The sequence below is a fragment of the Leopardus geoffroyi genome, chromosome C2 (assembly GCF_018350155.1).
Source record: "Leopardus geoffroyi isolate Oge1 chromosome C2, O.geoffroyi_Oge1_pat1.0, whole genome shotgun sequence".
Lineage (NCBI taxonomy): Eukaryota > Metazoa > Chordata > Mammalia > Carnivora > Felidae > Leopardus > Leopardus geoffroyi.
The window spans coordinates 98,322,423-98,345,520 of record NC_059333.1 but is presented as its reverse complement, the minus strand read 5'-3'; the positions used below and the strand labels follow the sequence as shown (position 1 = coordinate 98,345,520).

The window sequence follows — 23,098 nt, the reverse complement described above, 5'->3', positions numbered from 1 at the left end:
GATACTATATTGCAATGGGAGAATTGGGAGAGAGAACCAGTTATCACAGAAACAAGGTGTTTCAAAGAGAAGGTGGTCAAAAGTTTTAAATGTCCTGAGCATGGACGGTAACTTAAAAAAAAAAATATTTGATTTCTTAAAAAAATTTTAATGTTTGAGAGAGAAAGGCAGAGCGCAAGTGGGGGAGGGGCAGAGAGAGAGAGAGAGAGAGAGAGAGAGACACAGAATCTGAAGCAGGCTCCAGGCTCTGAGCTGTCTCAGGACTCACAAGCCGTGAGACCATGACCTGAGCCGAACTCAGTCGCGTAACTGACTGAGCCACCCAGACTCCCCAAAATCATTCGATTTCTTGATGAGCTCACGAGTAACAAAGAGTAGTGCCACTTGTATACTGGGGGGTGGGGTGGGGAACTACCTGTAGGAGCTGACAGCTGGTGAGTCTAATGATCTCAGTAAAAAGGAAGTGAAAAATTAAAGCAGGCTCAATTGCATCATTTTTGTATTTTTCTCTTTTGAACATATGTGTATCCCTGCATATATAAAGGCAGATGGAAGTGATCAGTAAAAGTGGCTAGAGTCACTTTCAGGATTCCTGCTGGCATCCACCCATCTACCCCAATAAATCTGTTCAAACACTTAATTTTTTACCTTTTGTAAACAGCTGTATCGAATTTTTTTCCATTGTGTTTCATCAGTAGTATTTTCCCATGTCAGGAAATTTTCACTTGAGATATTCATGATTCAAACTTAAGAAAACACATGTATGTATTTCTCACCTCTAAAACTATGTGGTACGATAGCTACTATTTATTATCACAAAGAAAGTATTATAGCAATATTATGAGTTAAAGAGGTGGCTAAAGAGGAGGCACACATTCACAAACTGGGGCCACTCATGGTTTCATCAGTGTTTACATGAGATCAAAAATCAACAATTTCAATTAGGTTTCTTAAATATTAAATTGTTCTGTCATTTTTAGTACAAGTTAAAAAATGCTGTCATTCGTTCTACAGGCTTCTTTATTTGAAAAGGTTCAATGAACAACCTGCAATTACTCCCATCAACAAAGAGCCTGTTACCCAAATAGCAAAGGTACTAAGCTGATCAAGGGCTGAAGGCTGAGACCCTGCCCCTTTGAGAAGGATTGTTCCTTTCACAGTGGGTGTGGTCAGGCCCTGAGCAGCTGGGCAGCACCTTAACAGTTTCAGCTCTCTAGTGGCTACTGGTTTCTGAGGTGAGTGCGGATCATGTATGCATAGCCAACTGAAGATTAATAACTCCAAATCCCAAACCTGGAAAGGCCTTAAGAAGTCACCACATCCACCATCTAGTACAGTAGAAACCACAGTTCAAAAAAATGACTTGCCATGGTAGTAATTGCTAACTAACAATAAATAAAAATTTATTGTGGGTATGGTGGCAACATAACAACTACTTTGTTTCCCATTTCGAATGTGTTGCATTGGGGGAAAAGTTTTGATTTCAAAGTAAGCTTTGTTTCACAAGGAATTAGTCACACATTCACACACACAAAACAAAAAAACAAAAAACAAACAAAAAAACCAAGAACCAGAACTACAAGACCAGTAACACAAAGGTATATTTTTTTAAAAAGTGTATTTATTTATTTTTAGAGAGAGGGAAGAAAGAACGCATAGGCGGGGGGCAGAGAGAGAGAGGAAGAGAGAGATCCTAAGCAGACTCCATGCTGTCAGCACCGAGCCCAACTGGGGGCCTGATAATCACGAACAGGAGATTATGACCTGAGCTGAGATCAAGAGTGGGACACTTAACTGAGCCACCCAGGAGCCCCAAAAAGGTATACTTCTAAGCAAATTCTTCTTCAAAAACACCCTCTGTGATATGGGGCTACAAATACAAATAGAATATAAGCAACCTATTCATTTATATTTTCTCATTTCCTTGAGTGATCAAAATAGCACTGCTAATCTCTAACACACAATGAATAAGTATTAAATATCTCCCTGCACTTACAACCATTATTTGTTTAGAGTGAGGAGAAAACAAAAATAGGTTCTTGTCCATTCCACTGCAAAACCATTAGTCTTAAGAGGATTTCTGCCCTGCCCTGCCCTGCTCTGCCCTGCCCAAAGAACCAACAGGAGTCTGTTCATTTAAAGAAATACACTCAGACAGATCTCAAGGTTCAGAATCAGCAGTTCCTGAAAGAGTCTCATTTTAATCCATCTGGGCATGAGATAACTCTAGAGCTAAAGTTATTTACTCACAAATATAAGGAGTGGATAAATGGAAGTCCCTGGAACTGAAATACAAAGTTCTTAGGGAGAAAAAGAAAGCTCCTAAATAAATTCTACACTTAAAAACATTTGTGAGCAGGGGGTGACTGGGTGACTCTGTCAGTTGAGCATCTGACTCTGAATTGATTTTGGTTCAGGTCATGATCCCAGGGTCGTGGGATCGATCAAGCCCCACATCCGGCTCTGTGCTAAGTGTGGAGCCTGCTTGAGATTCTCCCTCTCTCTGCCCCTCTCCCTGCCTTGCACTCCTCTAAAACAAAACAAAACAAAACAAAACAAAACAAAACAAACAAACAAAAACATTTGTAGGCAGGTCTATTTGCCTTGTTTTTCTCTATAGGCAATTCCAGAACTTAGTCCCCTCACCTGGTCTTAAATTCTTATAATTCCTTTCATTTCCTTTCTTAAAGAGGAAAGTTTAAAAAAAAAAAAAAAAAAGAGGAAAGTTTTATTTATTTATTTTGCTTGGGTCTCCAATCTCGTCATGAACACTTAGCTAAAAGAAATTTATTCATTCTAGCAAGAAGCAGATTCATGTTTATGTTACCACTTATAAATATATTTCTTTTGGGGCGCCTGGGTGGCGCAGTCGGTTGGGCGTCCGACTTCAGCCAGGTCACGATCTCGCACTCCGTGAGTTCGAGCCCCGTGTCAGGCTCTGGGCTGATGGCTCAGACCTGGAGCCTGTTTCCGATTCTGTGTCTCCCTCTCTCTCTGCCCCTCCCCCGTTCATGCTCTGTCTCTCTCTGTCCCAAAAATAAATAAACGTCGGAAAAAAAAAAAAAATTAAATATATTTCTTTTTACCAATACAGACCTTAGTTAGTGCAGCAGATACATAGTAGACACTAATAAATGTTTGTTGAATGAACAAATTAATAAGAGATGGTCAATTTATAAGTTAAACCAGCCTTGCTAATAGTTTTGAAATATCAAGCCTACCAAAACAAAAACATACAAAGAAATCTAATTAATGCTATTAACAAAGATTTTAATTTACCGGTCACATTTACCAGTTTTCACTACTTCTCGTTATCCCAAGCTCTTCCTAGTATAGTAAGCTAAGAGAATATTAGCATCAGATGATTGCAACTAAAATCAGAATTCCAAAAGAAATTTACATGAAAACCAAATCAAACTAGAGAAACAAAACAGTTGCCGATTATAAATTCTGATGTCTCATTTTTATTAAGGGTGAGAGGATGTATTTTAGACCATAGGACTTAATTGGCATATAACTTAATAGTTCACAAAATTCTCAAAGTGCAAGAATTTCCAACATAGATTAGCCTTGCTTTACATAGGAGCAAGATCCAGAAAGTATCAGCTTTTAGCAGAAAGCAAAACTTTCTCTAAGGGCAAGGGTGCATAAGTGGTGCAGTTCCTAAATGTTGGACAACCTAAGCCATCACAGTCACTTCACTGCTTATTAAAAACATTCCCAAGATGACTCAATCAGAATCTCCAAGAAAGGGTCCAGGAAGCTGTGTTTTGAGTAGACAACCCAGATGATTTTCGTGAACAGGACAGGCTGAAAAGCACTGGTATGGAAAGAACAGTGCCTAGAGAGTCAGAAAAACTAGTTGCCAAGGCGAGACTCAGGGAAGGGGCACAGGTAAAACTAAGTACCTGAGACTGGGCTTCTTTTTGGTTCTGACTTTGTGTAAGTTTCACTTAATCACTGGTTTGTTTTCCCAGCAGAAACAAAGAGGGGATAAAACTACATAATTTTAAATCCTTTGAAACTCCAAATTTCAGTGATAATAAAATTTTATTACTGCGATCTACCAGAGGTTCAAAAGTAATATCATGGGAAGCTAAAATTCTTTTTATTTTTTTTTTTAAATTTACATCCAAATTAGTTAGCATATAGTGCAACAATGATTTCAGGAGTGGATTCCTTAGTGCCCCTTACCCATTTAGCCCATCCCCCTTCCCACAACCCCTCCCATAACCCTCAGTTTGTTTTCCATATTTATGAGTCTCTTCTGTTTTGTCCCCCTCCCTGTTTGTATATTATTTTTGTTTCCGTTCTCTTATGTTCATCTGTTTTGTCTCTTAAAGTCCTCATATGAGTGAAGTCATATGATTTTTGTCTTTCTCTGCCTAATTTCACAACACAATACCCTCCAGGAAACTAAATTTTTTTTTATAAGATCATAAAAACTATTCACAAATTCTAGTAAAGAGATCCTCCCCAATAGCTGGTTGATTCAAGGTTTCAAATACCTGACAACTCTTTGCTTTCTCTTAAGCACCTGGCATCATGAATCATATCCATCAGGCTCCTGGAGAAACTCGATTTATTTTAAGGCTGTGTAGCTCAGTCTGGCCATTTTGCACAGCTGAAAAGTGAGTCTTTGATATCGCAACCTATCGTTTAGGGCCTTCTCATCTCAAAATGTAACCACTTTTAAATGAGAGACTAAAGGTTTAGAGAAGAAAGCTAGGAAAAGGGGAGGCAGAGGAATAGGGTTAAGTAGAAGATCCTACTTAGATCAAAATAACCTTGAAGCCTTCAAGATAAAGCTACATCTCTCTCCTTCCTTTGCAAATTATATTGTCTAGGATTCACTCTCTTCCATATATAGTTTGCTTTTTTAGTAAGGTTATGTGGAACTCAACCTCTCTGAAGATGTACTACGATCAGTTCAGTTTTTGCTGAATTTTGCAGTTAGGGACATCTAGAAACAATCTCTTTTGTTTTGGTTTGGTTTTTAGCGTTTACTTTGAGAGAGAGCGCACACACGCAGGGGGAGAGGCAGAGAGAGAATCCCAAGCTGGCTCTATGTGGATAGTGCACTACTAGTGCAGAGCCTGATGTGGGGCTCAGTATCATGAACCACCGTGAGATCATGACCTGAGTTGAAATTAAGAGTCGTATGCTTAGGACTCAAGTCGTACACCTGACCCACCCTAAAGCCCCCAAACAATCTCTTGTTAATGGTAAGGGTAACATATGACACTTTGCCACCATATTTGTTTACATATATCAATATTTTTTCTGGACATCTTCAAAATATCAATGGAGAATTTGTTCAGAGCTATGGAAAAAAAGACCATTAGGTATTAAGATCTGAAAACAAGGGCTCCAATTCTGGTACTATCATCATAAACCATCTTAGCTCTGAGCAAGTCACTTTACCTCTCCATGCTTTGGTTTCTTTAAAAAGCTGAGCTGTGGGGCGCCTGGGTGGCTTAGTCGGTTAAGTGTCCGACTTGGGCTCAGGTCATATTCTCGCGGTTTGTGAGTTCGAGCCCCGCGTGGGACTCTGTGCTGACAGCTCAGAGCCTGGAGCCTACTTCGGATTCTGTGTCTCCCTCGCTCTCTGCCCCTCCCCCACTCATGGTCTGTCTCTCTCCCAAAAATAAATGAACATTAAAAAATTTAAAAAAAAAAAAGCTGAGCTGCACACTTGAAAGAGATATAGTTAGAATAAAAGATGAAGTAATTTCTAAATCAAACCATAAAGTCTCTATAATAAATACCTGTAATTTACTAAATATTCTATTTTTGCACTTTTAAATAACTATTCAAAGAAAGTACGCATTCCACAATGAATTATCACTTCAATCAAATTTTTAAAGGCACCCTCTCTATCATAACACAATTTCCAGGTATCTAGTTGATACCACTATCTAGTTGAAGGACTCCAGCGACAGGTTTCTTAAAAATAAGATCAAAAAGGTAAGTGTTCATATCTCTGTAAACATGACTGACCAAACAAGCATTTGATGAGCTATTAATTGAGAAGAGAGGTTCCAACTAAAACATCACCTGAAAGCTAAGATGTCTTTGAAAACAGGTAACACTGGCAAATTAGAATACAATGACCCATGAAGGAAAAATGCAAAATGTAAAAGTGCTCTAAATTTAACTTTATTACCTTTATCATTCTTTGTTAATTCTTATGTCTGTCATACAGAGGTGTTCCATAACTAATAAGCAGACTTGGTTCTAAACATACACTTAAAAATCAGTCCCTTAAAGCTTACAATTTATTTTTCTATAGAGGATTGGGGTTCTAAGAAACACTTCAAAATCCACAATGCTACCTAAAGGAAAACAGCATTAGGACTGTTTCCATTATACTTAGGTAACATTAATAGCACTGTCATTAGAGACGTGGGTAATAAGCTTAGTGACTCTAGAACCAGACTTGCTTAGATTCATTCCTGGATCTATCACTTACTAGATGGAGTGACCTGGGGCAAGTTATCTAACTAGTCTGAGCTACAGTTTTCTCATCTATGATAGGGGAATAATATAACAGTCTCCCTCTGTTAAGGCTGATGTGAAGATTCAACAAGTTATTAGATACAGTGTTTAGAACAGTGCATGGCACATAGCAATTATTCAATATTAGCTATTACTATTACATTTTTATCTCAGATGAAATAACAGATCTCTTTCTAGAAATCAGGTCTCCTGCACAATCATCTAGCCAGGAGAATCAAGGACTCCTGAAAGCCAGATAAATAGTGAAGGATAAGTGATTCTAAGCCTCTTTAAAACGGTAGAACTGTTATTTGTTTTTCAAATAAAATATTTTATCAAGAGAGGTAAAACACACTAAACTGTTCATTCATCCAATAAACATATGAGGTAACTAGCTTCCTACCCCTCAGCCTCTCCCTCTCAGAGCAGCTCTTTAACAACTCTCCACAGTTGGAAAACCACTGCTCTAGACTATCAGGACACAAGCATGGTAAACAAGGCATTATGAACAAAGGGGAATGGTCCCAGAAGTAAGGGTTAGGTGTTGGCAAAAGCCTTTCTAAGCCCACATTTTTCCATAATTCAGTTCTCAATCTCTCACCAGTAAATTTACTCTTACTCTTGTCATATGCTTATGCATTTAAGAAACTTAAATATTAAGACCCTCAAATTTTAAAGCTATACCAGCCATTATATATTATCTAGTCCAATTTTTATATTTTACAACTTAGAAAGAAATGCCCTTAGAAATTAACATTAAGAAACAAAACAGTGACAGACATTTTAAACAAATATGCTACTGAGCTACTCCAGCTTATCATACATGTTATGTTAGTCTGCCAAATGAACTACTTCTGGACTAACCTGCCCTGCTCCATATGTCATCCATGGGTCAATCTGCTTACAGCCAAGACCCCCACACTCCACGCTGAGTGAAGACTGAAGCCAGCAGGAATGGGGCTCTGATTCAAAGTCGCTCCAAGTGGTACAAATGGGCAGAAGTTTGAGATCTCCAATTTGGTGCTGCTGAGACTTCTGACTCACTCACCTTACAAGTTAAACCATTTCGTGTCAGTGAAAGCACTTGTAGATTTTGGTGAGTATCGTCTCTTTTGTGTGGGAAGTATTGTTTAATATAGAAATCTATATGGACACAAGAATTAAGTATTTCTACATACAGATGGACAGTACAGAGCAGTAGGTAAAGCTCTCAAATTCAAAACAAAGATCTGAGTGTTATTGTTTACTAATCTCTCTATATTCAGTGAGAAATTAATGAAAATATTGACTGAAGTACTCAGCTTCCTGGTTATTAAGAGTACTAAATGCATATGAAGCACTTAATACAGTAGCCGACACACAATATGCATTCAATTCATATTGTGATTGGTATCTTAGATAAAATTCACGCACCTGACATGTCCTGTGGACTGGAACTAAGGTGAGGCAAACTCACACCTAAGAGCACAAAATTTACTTCTGACTTGCATGACAGAGTAAGTGCCTCAAATTTTGTACCCTAGGCCCCTCATTTACCTCAGCCTAGGCCACACCTGCATAGCACACACAATGACAACCTCATATTGATATCACAATGTTATACAGCCCACTTTACATAGCATATTTTTAAAACTTTTTCTCCCTCATTTGCCAAAATGGAGACATAAATAAATTACTTGGGCCACCAGAAAAAAAAGCTTACACGTCATCCAAAGCAAGTTACAGTATTAGAACACTTAAGAGAATTTGGTCAATAAATAAATTTTAACATTACTTGTCAAGCCTACATTAAAATTACTTTTCATTCTCTTAATGTAAATAGATCAACTTAATAAAAGAAAACTGTGGCCCAGAAGCGGACTGGGTAATGGACTAAAATTAAGACGCAGTCAAAGACTTCAGGATAATTCATAAAAGGGCATAACCTATATGGGATAATGAATAGCTGACAACAAAATCAAAGGGCTAGTTACCTTTGAGTTACCTAATGGGAAATGGGAACAACAATACAAGTAGCAACAACTGGCTTCTAAGATATTTCTACAAAACTAATATAGGGGGAAAAAATACACATCTCTTTAGTTGTGACAATCCTCAATTTTTTTCCTATCCCAATGCCTAAGTTTCCGTTAAATCCTGGTCTGAATATAAATGAAACATTTGTTGTAGGGCAGGAAACAAAGTTGTCCCCTTGAATATGTTCATCTTTTGCTTATAAAGCTCTTAATCTAGTGGCTCATGAATCAAATAATCCCAGAGTAGCCATCAAGTGTCTGAGGGACAGCTTTCTATTTTCCTTTTTATCAGTATTTGTGATCTCCTATTTTAATTTCTCCAATATGCATTTAAAATACCTTAGAAATTCAACTAAACTCAAATGCTCATACTGTTCCTATGTTCTCTATGCTTGAAGGTATAATTTAAGGAGTCTGTACCACAGGGGCTAGGCCTATCTGCTCTGTATCACTTATAATCTTAGTTATCTAAGATTTATCTTACAGACTCTTAATTGCCTATGGGCCTCTACCAAATACATTGTGTATTTTCTTTACCTTACCTTACCAAATTTCTTTCCACCAAAACACTGCCACAAGGCACTCACATGTTGATAAAATTGTTAGCTGCAGATAACAAACTGAGTAGGTCATGTGCTTAAAACTAGGAGCTAATAAAGACAAGGTTCTATCTTTATAACAGTTAACTTCACTTTTAGCTCCTAACTGATCTCCAATACAAATGCTAGGAGTCACAAAAAGAAACGAAGATATCTGCTTGTATATATACTTCCTCTTGTACACTTCCTTTGCCAAACTAATTAATTTTTTAAGGAGGGACACCAAAATTAAGGTAGGACCTCAGAAATCTGGTGTTTTGACAACACTGCCAAAATGCCAATTTTATTATGGATAAAGACATCCAGAAAGCATATATATTTCTGAACAAAAAGATCACAGCAAAATTCAAAGTGCTTTGGAATTAAATTAATTAAACCTTGCAACACTATGAACTAGTATAGGGAGCAGTTGCAGCCTAGAGGTCAGGTCTGACTCATTTATCCCTCCCAACTGGCTTTTGTTGTAGCAACCTTATATAAGTCTAAGGAGGCAGCAGGGGTGTGACATCTTAGGGTTTGGTCATTCCTTAACTCCCATCTCCACTGGAGTTCCGGTTCATCCTGAACACAGGGTGGTTGAATAAGGTAGTAAGGCATGTTTCAGTACCGGGGACCACATGGCTAAGTTAGAGAAGGTGTAATTGTTTCTCCTTTGTATCAGCTCTGGCCCAAAATTACCAAACGAATTGATGCATGCAAAAAGTACATAAGAAAAGGGGTAAGAGAGGGTGAAAGATAAAAAGGAAAAATTAGAAAAAATATATATATTAGAAAGGCTAAATGCCCACGTAACAGTTTTTCCATCCCTTTCCCCTAAAGAGAAGATTTATTACTTTCTCTATCTCCTAGCAGCTAGTACAGTACTTTGGCATAGTCAGGCTAAGTCAGCAAGTGCTAGTTGGAGATGTGGTGATGAAGTCAGAAAAAGTCTGTGCCCTTGAGGGTGGTGTCTGGCAGGGAAGAGGAACAATAAAGAAATACGTCATGTAGAGCTGCCGCTCTGCAAACCTCCGTGGGTATACCTGCCTCATGTTATACACATACTCACCGAGCCAGTTCAACACCACGTGCATGCTGAACATTTTTTGAAGAAGACAATAGAGAAAAACAACTATTGAAATACACAGATGTTCATAATTCCATTCCATACACATAAGCCCCAGAATGAAAGACAGAAAAGACATGGATCTGCTATTCCCCCTGCCAGACTCCCAGCTGCAGTACCTCTCACAATGAGCAGCTCACCACACTGTGATGCCCATATTATACATACTACTTTTCCAACATGGCTCTGAATAACTAGTCAAATACTTCACCTACTACTCAAAGGAAAGAGTAAATCTATTCCATGGCTAAAGAAAACTGGCTGCGTTAAAGTTATGTTAGTCTCCAAGGTGTAACTCCCTAAGAGATTTTTTTTAGAGTAAGTTTGAATATAAGTAATTTTTGCCTGCCATACTGACCTTACCATCTAATATAAAAGTTCTCTGTAACTGCAACTCTAAATCTAACTGCCTTCCAATAGAGCTCAACCACTGACATAATTTTTACGGCAATGATTTAAAATATGGTCTCTTGAGTGAGGCAGCTTGGATTCAAATCCTAATTCTAAGCAGTTACTGATTATATAACCTTGGGCAAGTTGCTTAACCTCTCTGTACTTTAGTTTTCCCATTTATATTGGGGATAATAGTGCATCTACTTCTACTGTTGCAAGGATTATATGATATCATGTGAAATGCTTAGTCTGATGCCTGGCACTGAGTTACTGCGCAATAAATGCTGCTATCAGATTATATTCCAGCTTATTCTAAACACTTAGAGCAATTTCACATGTAATATATACTCAATAAATATTTGATAAATGAATGAACCAAAGTATTATCATGTAATCCGTACTTACTTCTGGTAAACTTATTTCCAAGGCACTGGCCTCAGCAAACAATAGCGACTACCATTTAATATGTTCTACTGTTGTTTCCCAATAATTCATAAGCTTGCTGATAAAATCACCCTTTTTCTTTTTAAATAGTAACACTTGATTCTAAACAACTATAGTAAAGAATGAGATTGAGACTGAATAGATTCAACTTGCTCTTTGGGTAGTAAAGTTACTCAAACCAAAAATATGAATGATCTTGTAAATTGTAGAAAGATGTTTGGTTTTTTTGGAGATCTCTATACAATCTTTGTAAGATTGTAATGCTATATTACATTGAAGATGAAATTAATTTTGTAGCTAAAATTATAAAACTAAATTTTTCCATCTTCCCACAAAAAAGAAAAAAAATGGACCATCAACTACATTGTTTACCTTTCTGCAAATAAATTATTTCTACTTGCTGCAATAAAAGTGCTTTCATTGGTTACACTGTGATGTGCCCTAAAAATTCAGTACCTAAGACTGTAACTTTCTTTAAATTTTTTTTTTTTTCAACATTTATTTATTTTTGGGACAGAGAGAGACAGAGCATGAACGGGGGAGGGGCAGAAAGAGAGGGAGACACAGAATCGGAAGCAGGCTCCAGGCTCTGAGCCATCAGCCCAGAGCCCGACGCGGGGCTCAAACTCACGGACCGCGAGATCGTGACCTGGCTGAAGTCGGTCGCTTAACCGACTGCGCCACCCAGGCGCCCCTGTAACTTTCTATTAACATTTCAAATGCAGCCATATACACTAACAATCGCACTCTTTAACTTCTAAATCCCGTTTACAGCTTATTTACTGTGAAATTAGCTTAATATTCTTTGTTTTTAAAATTTTTTAAGTCTGTTTATTTATTTTGAGAGAAACAGAGACAATAGGAGTGGGAGAAGGGCAGAGAGAGGGAGAGAGAATCCCAAGCAGGCTCTATGCTGCCAGTGCAGAGCCCGACATGGCCCCTGAACTCACCAAACTGAGCCAGAACCAAGAGGCGAATGCTTAACCAGCTGAGTCACCCAAGTACCCCTAGCTTAATATTCTTCATAACATTACCTATTATCATGACCTTAACAATCTAAAAACATGTAAGAAGCGGTACTTCAGATTTATCCTCCACATATTGGTTATGCTAGGTAAATATGATTTAAAAAAAATTTTTTTTAATGTTATTTATTTTTGAGACAATGCAAGAGACAGAGTGCAAGCAGTGGAGGGGCAGACAGAGGGAAACACAGAATCTGAAGTGGGCTCCAGGCTCTGAGCTGTCAGCCCAGAGCCTGACGGGGGGCTCAAACTCCCCAACCATGAGATCATGACCTGAGCCGAAGTCGGACGCTTAACTAACTGAGCCACTCAGGTGCCCCATTATGATTGTTTTTAAATCCAAGATTCAAATAACATAAAAACCGACTTTTTAAAAAAAGTCAGTTCAGGACTTATCAAAGACTTATATTTATTAATAAAAACTGAGAGCATCATCAAATTTTAAAGCCAAATACCAGCAATCATTTTTTGACAACATCTTGTGGGACAGGGAATTGGCAAATTCATAAAAGCATATAAGGTTACAGCAACTCAGAGCTGTTGAATTTATTCTGAGATTATTATAGTATTGAAAGGATTAGGAAATTTGTTTTCACGACCAAAACCTAACACAAATTTATCCCTGAAATTTAGTTTGCATGTTTTTAAAATAATGATCTTTTTACTCTCATAAGTATATAGGTTTAAAGTAAATAAGGTATTACCTTAAGACCCAGGGAAATATGAAAATTTTCAAGAAGCCCAAAATATATAAACTTCTTTGAAACAAGCACTACTCAGTTTTACAAAGTCACCATGTCTAAAGCAGATGATATTAAAAGTAAAATTCAAAAGAAAATGCCATGGTTAAAAAACAAAATGAAACAACAAAGGAAAAAGCAGCATGGATTCTGCTGAGGACAAAATGAGATCACATTAGGGAAGCGTAGAATCCATCAAAAGTCAGTTAGTTTCCTCCACGTCTGTATTTTGTTATAATGAATGTTGCCTGCAAAAAGCAGGACAGTGATAAGGTCTCCAAAATGCTCTGTTGTACAGAAAGTTTGCTGTAACAGAATATGACTCCTTTGTCATTTTGCTATAGAAAACGATCTATTCTGATTTTAGAGATCTCCAAAAAAACCAAACATCTTTCTACAATTTATTTTTTTAATGTTTATTTTTGAGAGAGAAAGACACAGAGCACGAGTGGGGGTGGGGCAGAAAGAGAGGGAGTCACAGAATCTGAAGCAGGCTCCAGGTTCTGAGCTGTGAGCACAGAGCCTGACGCGGGGCTCAGCTCAAACTCATGAACCGAACCGGGAGACATGACCTGAGCAGAAGTCGGACACTTAACTGACTGAGCCATCCAGGTGCCCCTTTCTACAAGTTGTATTATAAAACTTCTGTCATAAGTCCTTTCATCTAAAGGTAGAAAGCAAGTCTGTTTTACTTATTTCTGTATTTTTGTCCCCAGCAGAGTGCTGGAGGCACTGTCCATGGATGTACTCGTTCATCCAATCATTTATGCATTCATTCAGTGAGTATTTACTGAAAACTTTGTGCCAGATACTGTGTAAGTATTGAGGTAAGGCACGTGACAAATGACAGGACCCTACCCAGGTAGCTTATAGTCTAATGAGGGAGACAGACATGTATCACATGAATTACAGAAATGATGGAGTTCCTACTGTGATGATGCTACAAAGGGGAAGTATGGAGTATGATGAAGATACAGTGGGAACTTACTATAGTTAAGTTCTAATTTTAGGAAGGAGGAGTCAAAGAAGGTTGGGAAAGGTTCCCCAGAGGAATGACATTTAAACTGAGATCTGCAAATTAACTAGGAGTTGGCCAGATCTGGGAAGGGGAGGAAGAGCAGTCCAGCAGGGAGATGGCATACGTATAAAGGCTCCCAAGTCAGGAAAGAACTTACATATGTAAAAACTGAAAGGTGCGATAAGTAAGAAAGGCTGGATACAAGGATGGAGAGTTAGGAAGGAAGCAAAGGATAAACTGCAGCATTAAACAGAGTAAGAGAATAAGGGTATTTGAATATTTAAGTAATTTTAAGTCCCTTTATCACTTAAAATAAATAATTTCAGGCACTGAGTCTTTATTCTATAATATAAAGGTCTACAATCAGAAGACCTGGATTATGCCTTAGTCCCACCAGTCACTAGTTAAATGACCTTACACTTAACCAATCTGAAACTCTTCATTCTCTGTATAAACAGGTACTCAATTATTTTACCTACTGGGGATAGAATAATACAGAGTCCTGTTCTCATGACTTTCTATACTTAAAAATAGATGCATATGGAGACATCCTAAGCCCTGTAAGAGATGATGCCCAAAAGCTGACACCAAGGCTCCTGAAAACAAAAATAAGAACAAATGTGGACACTGGTGAACTACAAACTACGATAAAAACATAAGTGAACGCATAACTCTGTGAACCCTAACTACTTCAATGTGCAGAGATCCAAAAGGACCACAGTATTTTAGCATGTGACTGAAAGAGGATAAATGCAATAAAAACATTATTCCATCACTGCAATATAGATGAAATATCAAAACTGTAATGGACATCAGAGATGACGAGTAATGACAGAACTGAAACAAGGAGAAAAATTAACACATACTGAACAAGTGCATTAAATTAATTTTACTTATTTCCAAATTTTTCTGACTTTTGGGTCAAAAGCTCATTCCACAACCTCATAGCTGCATGCCAAAAGTTAGAGAACTCACTTCACACTTCCCCCAACAAAAAACAAACATCTACACTGCCATCTAGAAAATATATTAACACTCTTGCTTTACTATCACTAACTCATGTTCAGTTTACAGTCTATGTAAACTACCACCATATCCTTCCAATATAGCATAGTTATCCCCACATAAATTTTCTGCTTGTTTAGTTGATCTTCCTTTCCTTGTGTCCTGCATTACTCATGGTGCTACGTTATTCCTATACTTCCAACTTCATTCTATAGTATCAAACCTCCACTTTATTTTAAACGTTATGTTAACTTCTAGACCATCTTAACTTCAGTCATACGGGGAACAATATACCTCTAATCCTATAAAATGTTTCTGCATTCAAAAGTCAAATACTGTTGATAATATTTTCAGAGTACATTCAAAAATCAGCAGTTTCAATGGTTAACATATACAGTAGTAAACCATGATTAACTATTAGCTAGATACCTAAGTATTGTATATAAACTTATCACAAAGAAATTCTGATGTCAAAAAACATACACCTAAAAGTCTATTAAGGAACTATCCAATAGGAACATTCATACATGGTCACACTAACAATTATAAAGGAGAAGACTGTTAACAAGCATACTGCTTTCTGCTTAATACAAAATATAAACGTCCGATTTTCCCATTCTTTAACATAAAATAGAATGAATTAAAAGTCGTAAGTAATGCTAAGAAAAATAAAATAAGTAAGTGCCTGACGTTTTTACACACATGCACGTGCACATACACAAACCAGGGTCAAGAAAATCAAGGGGAAAGTAGAGATCAACAAAAATGTGATGTTACTTCCAAAAAATGCAACGTATATTCTTTTCTAATAATGTGCACACTATACTCTCTTGTTGCCGTTATTATTTGAAAAAAAGTGTAAAATAAGTTTTTTGAAAGAATTCCTACACTACTGTTGTCAGTTTTACAAAATGAGAGTAAAAACAGTCGGTCCTACAGCAGGAAGGGAAAGGAATGCCTTGTAACTATAAAGATGGGATATATTTTTTCAACATTCTCCTATCTCATTATCTGTTTAAAATGGTGGTACAAAGGGGCGCCTGGGTGGCTCAGTCGGTTAAGCGGCCGACTTCAGCTCAGGTCATGATCTCGCTGGTCGGTGAGTTCGAGCCCCGCGTCGGGCTCTGTGCTGACAGCTCAGAGCCTGGAGCCTGTTTCAGATTCTGTGTCTCCCTCTCTCTGACCCTCCCCCGTTCATGCTCTGTCTCTCTCTGTCTCAAAAATAAATAAATGTTAAAAAAAATTTTTTTTTTTAAATGGTGGTACAGGGGCACCTGGGTGGCTCAGTGGGTTAAGTGACAGACTCTTGGTTTCAGCTAAGGTCATGATCTCAGGGTTCGTAGGTTCAAGCCTCCAGTTGGGCTCTGTGTTCACAGCTCAGAGCTTGCTTGGGATTCTGTCTCCCTCTCTCTGCACCTCCCCCACTCGCTCTCTCTTAAAAATAAGTAAACATTAAAAAAATAAAATAAAATGGCGGTACAGTCCATCACTTAATATACTTCTAATAAGTAAGTTGAAACTCAACATTATTTTTCCAAAAAGTTAGAATGTGTCCTTCTTTTATTGAGGAATTTCTCCAACTCAAAAAACTCTTCACTTCACAAAGGGCTTCTTAAAAATGCACAAAATGCATTACTTTGCGATTTTCCCCACTCACTTCAAAAGACCACCAACCTCTCTACCCCTTTTCTTTCTGGTGCGGCAGCTCTATTCAGAAGCGGGATTACAACTGGATTAGATCAGATCTGTCCCTACGTGTGTGACCTTGGGCACGTCATTTATTCCTTCAGTTTCTCATTTGCATCTTCGAAACGGTATCTTTGAAAACAGAACGGGTGTAAAGATACCTTGGGACTTATATCTAGGAGGGTTAAGGTTTTCTGCTCAGAGGCAAAACTGCCTCCTTAGAGGGGCCACACCATGAAACTAGAACTGAATCCGTAGGTCTCTGTCAACATTTGACTCTTCCTTCTACAGTTCTCTTCTTTCAAAGGGCATAACCTGAGTCACCTCAAGAGCAGACTCCCAAGCGCCCCTTCCCTCCTCCACTCCTTCCCTATCCTCCTTCTAAAGCAGGGGGAAAACAGCAGCCACATCTCCCCGCCCCAAGCCACACCTTCAGAGGACCCCACCCCAGACACATCCGCCTTCTCCCTTCTCCGGGGGCACCAAAGGCCAACCTCGCCCTTCCCCTCCCGCCCCCACCTAGAGGAGACTTCCTGGAGGCGTTCAAGGCCCGAGCAGGGCAGGCAGCATTTACAAACCCGCTTTACGCCACTCGCGTAGGGTAACCTCGCTTACGCCCATAGGGCCCCGTTCCCAGCCCCGTCCGCTCCGCCTGCCAGAACCAAGCCCAAGTGCCTCAGCCACGGCCCCTGTGTGACCCCAGACCTCTTCTGCTCCGCTCGGGGCTACAGAGACTGGGAAAGAACAGCCACACCTTACCGGCAACTGAGGCACTGACTTCACTTCCCACCTTTGGAGCCCTCTTCAACTCCCGGATCAATTCACTCCGGCGACGCCGGAAGGACCCGAGAGGAACCAGGCGTTGTCCGGAATCCTGCCCAGCCGGAGTCGCGCAGGGGCCTATGGGGACTCGTAGTCCCACTCGCCGGCGTCGCTTGCAATTCCTGCACAAGCAAGACTACAACTCCCGGCAGGCCGTGCGGTAGAGCCTAAGGCGATGGGTGGGGACACTTCTACCCAATAAAAGGACAGTTCCCTGCTTTTGCGGGAGGAGGTGAGACGGATAGAGAGGGTGCTTGAAAAGCGGGGGGAAGGGAGGGGTCAGCTCTCACCTGCGCCAATCAGGGTGCTGGGTCGGCCCTGCCAGCGACTCACCCATTGTGGGGGCGGGCTAGCGGAGCAGAGGAAGGAAGGGGGTTGGGGAGAGAGCTTGAGGTGGGGAACGAGGGGTGGCTGAGCTGTGGGCGCTGCATCGGGGGGAGAGGAAGCAACGCGGGAATCGCCGGCAGAGAGGGAGGGGGCTCTGTGGGGATGCGCTCAGGCCGGAGGGGCAGCTTCCCCGAAAGCGGTAGAGCCCCAAAGACACCAGGCGGCCAGACCTGCGGGTCGCGGAGGGGTAGAGTGAGCCTGGGCTCCTCGAGGGGGCTTCCGGGCCAGGGAGGCAGCTCCAGGTGTGAGGCCACTGAGTGAGGAGAGAAGGGTCCCCAGGGAAAGGGAAGGGGCAGAACAGCTGCAGAAGTGCAGGGAGCGGGAAGGTACTAGGGCAGCAGCTTCCCGCCACCACCAGCCGGGGCAGCAGCAGGAACAGCAGGGGGAGGAGCAACAGCTGCCGAATTCACCAACTAGAGGAGGGGGAGGCGGAGCTTAGTTCACTGTAGCAGCCGGAGGCGCAGTCTGGACTGTAGTTTCCCGGGAGAGACGAGAGCAGGAACACGAGCAGAGCGGAGCGCAGTCCTCCGAGCATCAGCTCCAGCATCCCACCAGGGGTTGCAGGTGTGTGGGAGGTAAGCGTGGGTGCCTCTTCTGGGCGTCCTCATACTGCCCAGGAGAAAGCGTCTTCCAATAGGAATTCTGTCAAGGCACAGGTAGAGTCTCTGACTCGGGTTAGGGAACGGGTGCGAACCCTTTTAGATGAAATACGTACGTTTTGGACTTTGAAGGGGGGAAAAAGCAAAAGGTGGCTTGATTGTGGGTATAAAGGGCGTGGTTAAGTGTTTTTGGCGTGAGTTACACCATTAAAACTGTTTTGGGAGATCTTAGGATTTAGGGAAACCCGGATAATTGAAGATGAGGTTGATGGTATCTGGGTAGGTGCGTAGCTGGTTAAAAAAAATGTCATTGATATAGAATTACTTCAGAACTCTTTCACTAGGAAAATAACTTTGCATTCTTCTTCAGTGTCTACCCCTTACGTTTTATCAGATTGTCCTACTACCGACCTGTTTTCCAGGGTGGTTTACTGCAGGTTCCTAAAATTGAGAGAGATCTGTATTAAGGAAGCAAATGCAGGCAGAATAATCAAGATGACTAAACCTATCAGAAGTATAACTTTGCCAGCGATAATGTAAAAATGTTTTAATGGATGGATACTTAGCTTTCCTTCCAGTGGCTCTAGAATATTGGAACAAAGACCAGGACTCAGCCTACAGTGGGAACATATGGTGTATTTCGTTGCTGCTTCTTATTCTCTCATTTGGGTCTGGTAATATTTATGCATTTGAAAAAAAAAAAAAACTAAAGTACAAGAAAAGCTGTGCGAGGATCTTTTCTGTTAAGGGGGTATGTGCTAAATGGTTACCCTTAGTGTGTGTCGTGATGGGTTCAGGCTTAAAACACATGTAATAGTATCATAAAAAAAAAATAGTTTATTCTTGGTATTAAACCATGTACAATTTCTCTGATTGTTATTAAATACCTGTGGATGAAAATATGTTTTAATACTAGGTAAAGGTGAAAGTCATACCTACCTTTGTGCAACTATGATAAAATTGCAGGCTTTCTTTTTAGAAAGTATGTAAATAGCTATTTTCCTAGTCATTTTCTTTTTGTTTCCAAGGTTCTCCAGATTACACGGCGTTTAATCATAGTAGCATATTGCAGCACGTTTTCCTTTGAAATGCTTTCATTGTGACAGTTGTGTATTCCAGGGTCTGGGTGAATAATTTGGATTTTTTTTTTTTTTTTAAACTAGGGCCAATACAGTGGGGTAATTATCTTCTGTTTTCTGGTTTTCATGCTTTCCTCATTTACTTAGTATTTCAGGATTTTATTTTTGTAAAGCACACACAGTTCCTTTTTCAAAAAAAAAAAAAAAAAATGGCCAGAAGGAATTCTCTTTATAGATTAAAGTTCTATCCTACTGAGTGCTACTACTGATAAGCCTAAATGACTTATCAGTATATTTACTCCTCCCCTCCAGCACCTCCTGCCACATTCTTATACACCAGAGAAATATATACACGGGCAGATCTTAGAAAAACAGCCGCTTTTAGATTGTCCCCAAGCAAATCAGGTATTAGAAGCAGCAAAGAGCTTAGAAAAAAGAAAAAGCAACAGTAGCCACTAAACTTAACAGTCGTGGTAAGGATCTGAGTTTATCTTTGCTATATATCACAGGCGAGTTTATTAATCCACGTAGCTGAAAAGACACTATGTAACTGATTTTAGGAGAAAAAAAAATGAGTACTAGAATATAGTGAGGCTTTGAAATGATTGTTTTTACCCTTGTTATTTGTCATTCTGTGGATTGTTCTGAATTAGTCTTAGAATCTTTCTTAGTCTCTGCTACCAATTGATGTTGTGAAACTCAACACCCGCTGTCACTGATTTATTTACTCCATGTAATAATAACAATTAATAGTAATATTGGCAATGAAGTTCTTTCAAAGCCTATATTAAAAGATCTTTTGAAAGAGTTTGGTTGGGAATCAGTTAATAATCAAGTAAATAGGATAGAAAAAAATATATCAAAACAGTTGGAATTCAGATGTACTCTGAATCCCAACTATTTCTAGGTCTTCCGCTGTGAGGTATCATAAAGGATAGAGTCTCATTAGGAATGACTGAGTTTGTAGTATTAAAGTACTGGATTTTTCTCCTGCTTCCAAGATTTGGATCCTTTTTATTATGTCAGTGAAAGAGATTGGGTTCCTGTATCATTTGGGAGTAAGACCATGTTTTTATAAGGGAGAAATCTTTAGCAATATATAGTACTTAGGTATTTGTTACCTTGAACTTGTGTCAAGAGATTTTAAATTGGTATTCACATTAAATCTCATATAATATGAAGTCTTCTTGACTGTATGTTACTGGTGTTGAGATGATTGTTCATGTCACAGTTTATAATTTTATGTAAACTACTACCTAGGTAAAAAGCATATTATTTGTTCTGCTCTTGATTTTTACTATTTGTATATGGCTATTAGTGAGCATATGATGAGAAAGAAAAACCAACAGAGTCCAGAATGTCTCTCTGAAATGGATAGTGCTCTGGAAATCACTATTTTTTTTTTAGCCAAAAGACTTGGTTAATTTCGAATTGCAATATATTTTGAACTTTTTTTAAATACAGGATTCTGACTCTAAGTTTATTGAGTGAAAATAATTGAGTAGCATAGATTTCTCTAACAGGAGGATTCACTGATGCATGCAGCACAAAAGAGCGAGACTTAAAGGTTCAAGATCAAATGGTTTTGGTGTGTTGGGAGGCTGATTTATAGAAGGAGGTAGATATGAAAAATGCTGTTTGATAAACAGCTTGAGAAACTGCCCTTAGCAAGAGAGAAAAGAGATTTGATCTGTATTGTTAAATGCCTAGAAGTGATTTCATGGCCTTTTCTCCCCCCAATCATTGCTGGAAGCCTATACCCACTGTGGGAGACAATACTTTCCTATATTGCATTTTACAAAACCAGTGCTCTAACCCCTGAGATACGGAGCCTTGTTTCCTATATTGCATTTTAAACTGGAGTCAGACCGGCAATAATTCATTAGATATTGAGTGATCGTGGGTTATTAACGCAGAGCAAAAAAAGATCCACTGTGTATATATTCACTTCGAAGTGAATGAATTATTTGGACATGATATTAAAAAGAAGTAAAAACCCAAAAGGTGTTTTCCCCCTTAGTAACAGAGATACTTGAACCAGATACTAAAGATGAGCAAGAGCATCCCCCTCCCCCTTCTTCCATCAAACTTCAAAGGTTAATTACTGCTTTGGGGAATCAGGATTAATTATACAATGGTAACAATTTGTTTTTGTTTTGTTTTCAATCTAACGTCTTCAAAATTTAGTCCTTAAATTTTGGTAAGTGTGTTTGAACCAAGTAGGTTATTAGCTTCTAGAGACCACATACTTCTTTTCTATCTCCTGCTCATTCTGAGCATCTTGTGTCATGCTCAGCATAAAGTAGTGGCCCTATAATCGCTTACTGAATTAGAACTACTGGCTAAGACTTTTTAATGTACACATTGAGACATTTTGCGTTTTGATAGACAAGGGTTAAGTTGACCTCGCAGAATAATTACTATACATTAGCCTTTCTGAGAATGTCTTTGTGCTGGTTGGCCTTTGCAGAAGTGTCCATTGAGCCCAATTTCATTCAGACAGTGTGGGCTGCAAAGACTGATGTACAACTTTGTGTGGTACCATTTCTAAATTCATCCCAGAGATAGGGAATGTGGATGAGGGGAAAGGGCTCTCCCACTGGTGACAACCAAGTTTGCATTTCCAGCCAGGTCAGTCGATGGATCAACACAATTTGACCTAAGCAAAATACCTTTGCTGAAGCTTACCCATGAAACACACATTTCTTTCCATAAAACCTGAATTTATTCTTCCATTTTTATAATCATTTGTTAAAAAACAAAAAAAAAAGAGCAAGAAGAAAGGAAGTCAGACTGTGTTTAAGTACATGTTACTTAATTGGGCATTCATTGTCTTTTGCATTTAAGCTATTGGGCATTTATTGTCTTTTGCATTTAAGCTATTTAAGCTTCCAGAAACAGATTAATCTGATAAGTGTAAGAATGAAGAATTCAAATGTGATTTTTCTTCTATTACTCCAAAACCTGGAGAATTTGAGTTAGTTGTCAATAGTTCTTTAGTAGTAAATTTAATAGTAATATATTTAACTGCCTTTTCTTTGCTTTTTAACGTAGCTTTGCTAGCATGCAAATAGATACAAATTGCTTAGAACTGATGATTGATTAACCTTCCTTCTTCATGTTCCTTTGGCATGACTCTTCATGCTTAGCATTGTGCCTTGTGTAGAATTAGCTGAGTTCGTAACTGTCTTCCTCACCAGATGCTGAGTAACTTCAGAACTCTTTCATTTACCTTTCCATTTAAGAGCCTTATATAAAGTCTATCCTTGGTAACAATTTATTTAAATGTTTGATTACCTATAGAGAAACATAATTTTACATTTTTCACAAACAAATACAACTAAAAAAGGGATTGTTTCTTGGACCTCTCTTTTAGCACCAAATGCAGCCCTTTGCCCACAACTGTTGCTTATATAGAGTTAAATATAAATACTGATGTCTATTGTGACATTGTGAATGAACAGAGCAAACATTGCTATTAATTGCAACATTGCATAGGCGTGTACTTCAGATATAAATTTATTAATTGGATGCCTTTTGGCATTGTCTCTCTTTGCCTCTAAAATTTTGCTGACTTAAAGATGTACTTTTAAGTAACATTCCCCACACATTCATACACACACGGTCTATGGCTTTTCTTCTTGATACATAAAAACAGAGACTTAGAGAAAAACAGATAAATG

General features: G+C 39.0%; 2 protein-coding genes across 3 annotated transcripts in view; one reads left to right on the top strand and one right to left on the bottom strand.

Moving 5' to 3' along the window:
* Nucleotides 1-17,418, bottom strand: part of PDCD10 (programmed cell death 10) — a 47,005-nt gene extending 29,587 nt beyond the window's left edge. The window contains exon 1 of the mRNA XM_045503056.1: nucleotides 17,288-17,418. The gene's annotated coding sequence lies outside the window, so the exon portion shown is untranslated. The remainder of the gene's footprint in view (nucleotides 1-17,287) is intronic.
* A 291-nt stretch (nucleotides 17,419-17,709) lies between these two features.
* SERPINI1 (serpin family I member 1) overlaps nucleotides 17,710-23,098 on the top strand; it is a 72,625-nt gene continuing 67,236 nt past the window's right edge. Inside the window, exon 1 of one of the 2 annotated variants that reach the window (XM_045503053.1) lies at nucleotides 17,710-18,312. The gene's annotated coding sequence lies outside the window, so the exon portion shown is untranslated. The remainder of the gene's footprint in view (nucleotides 18,313-23,098) is intronic. The other variant, XM_045503051.1, reaches the window with a different exon arrangement.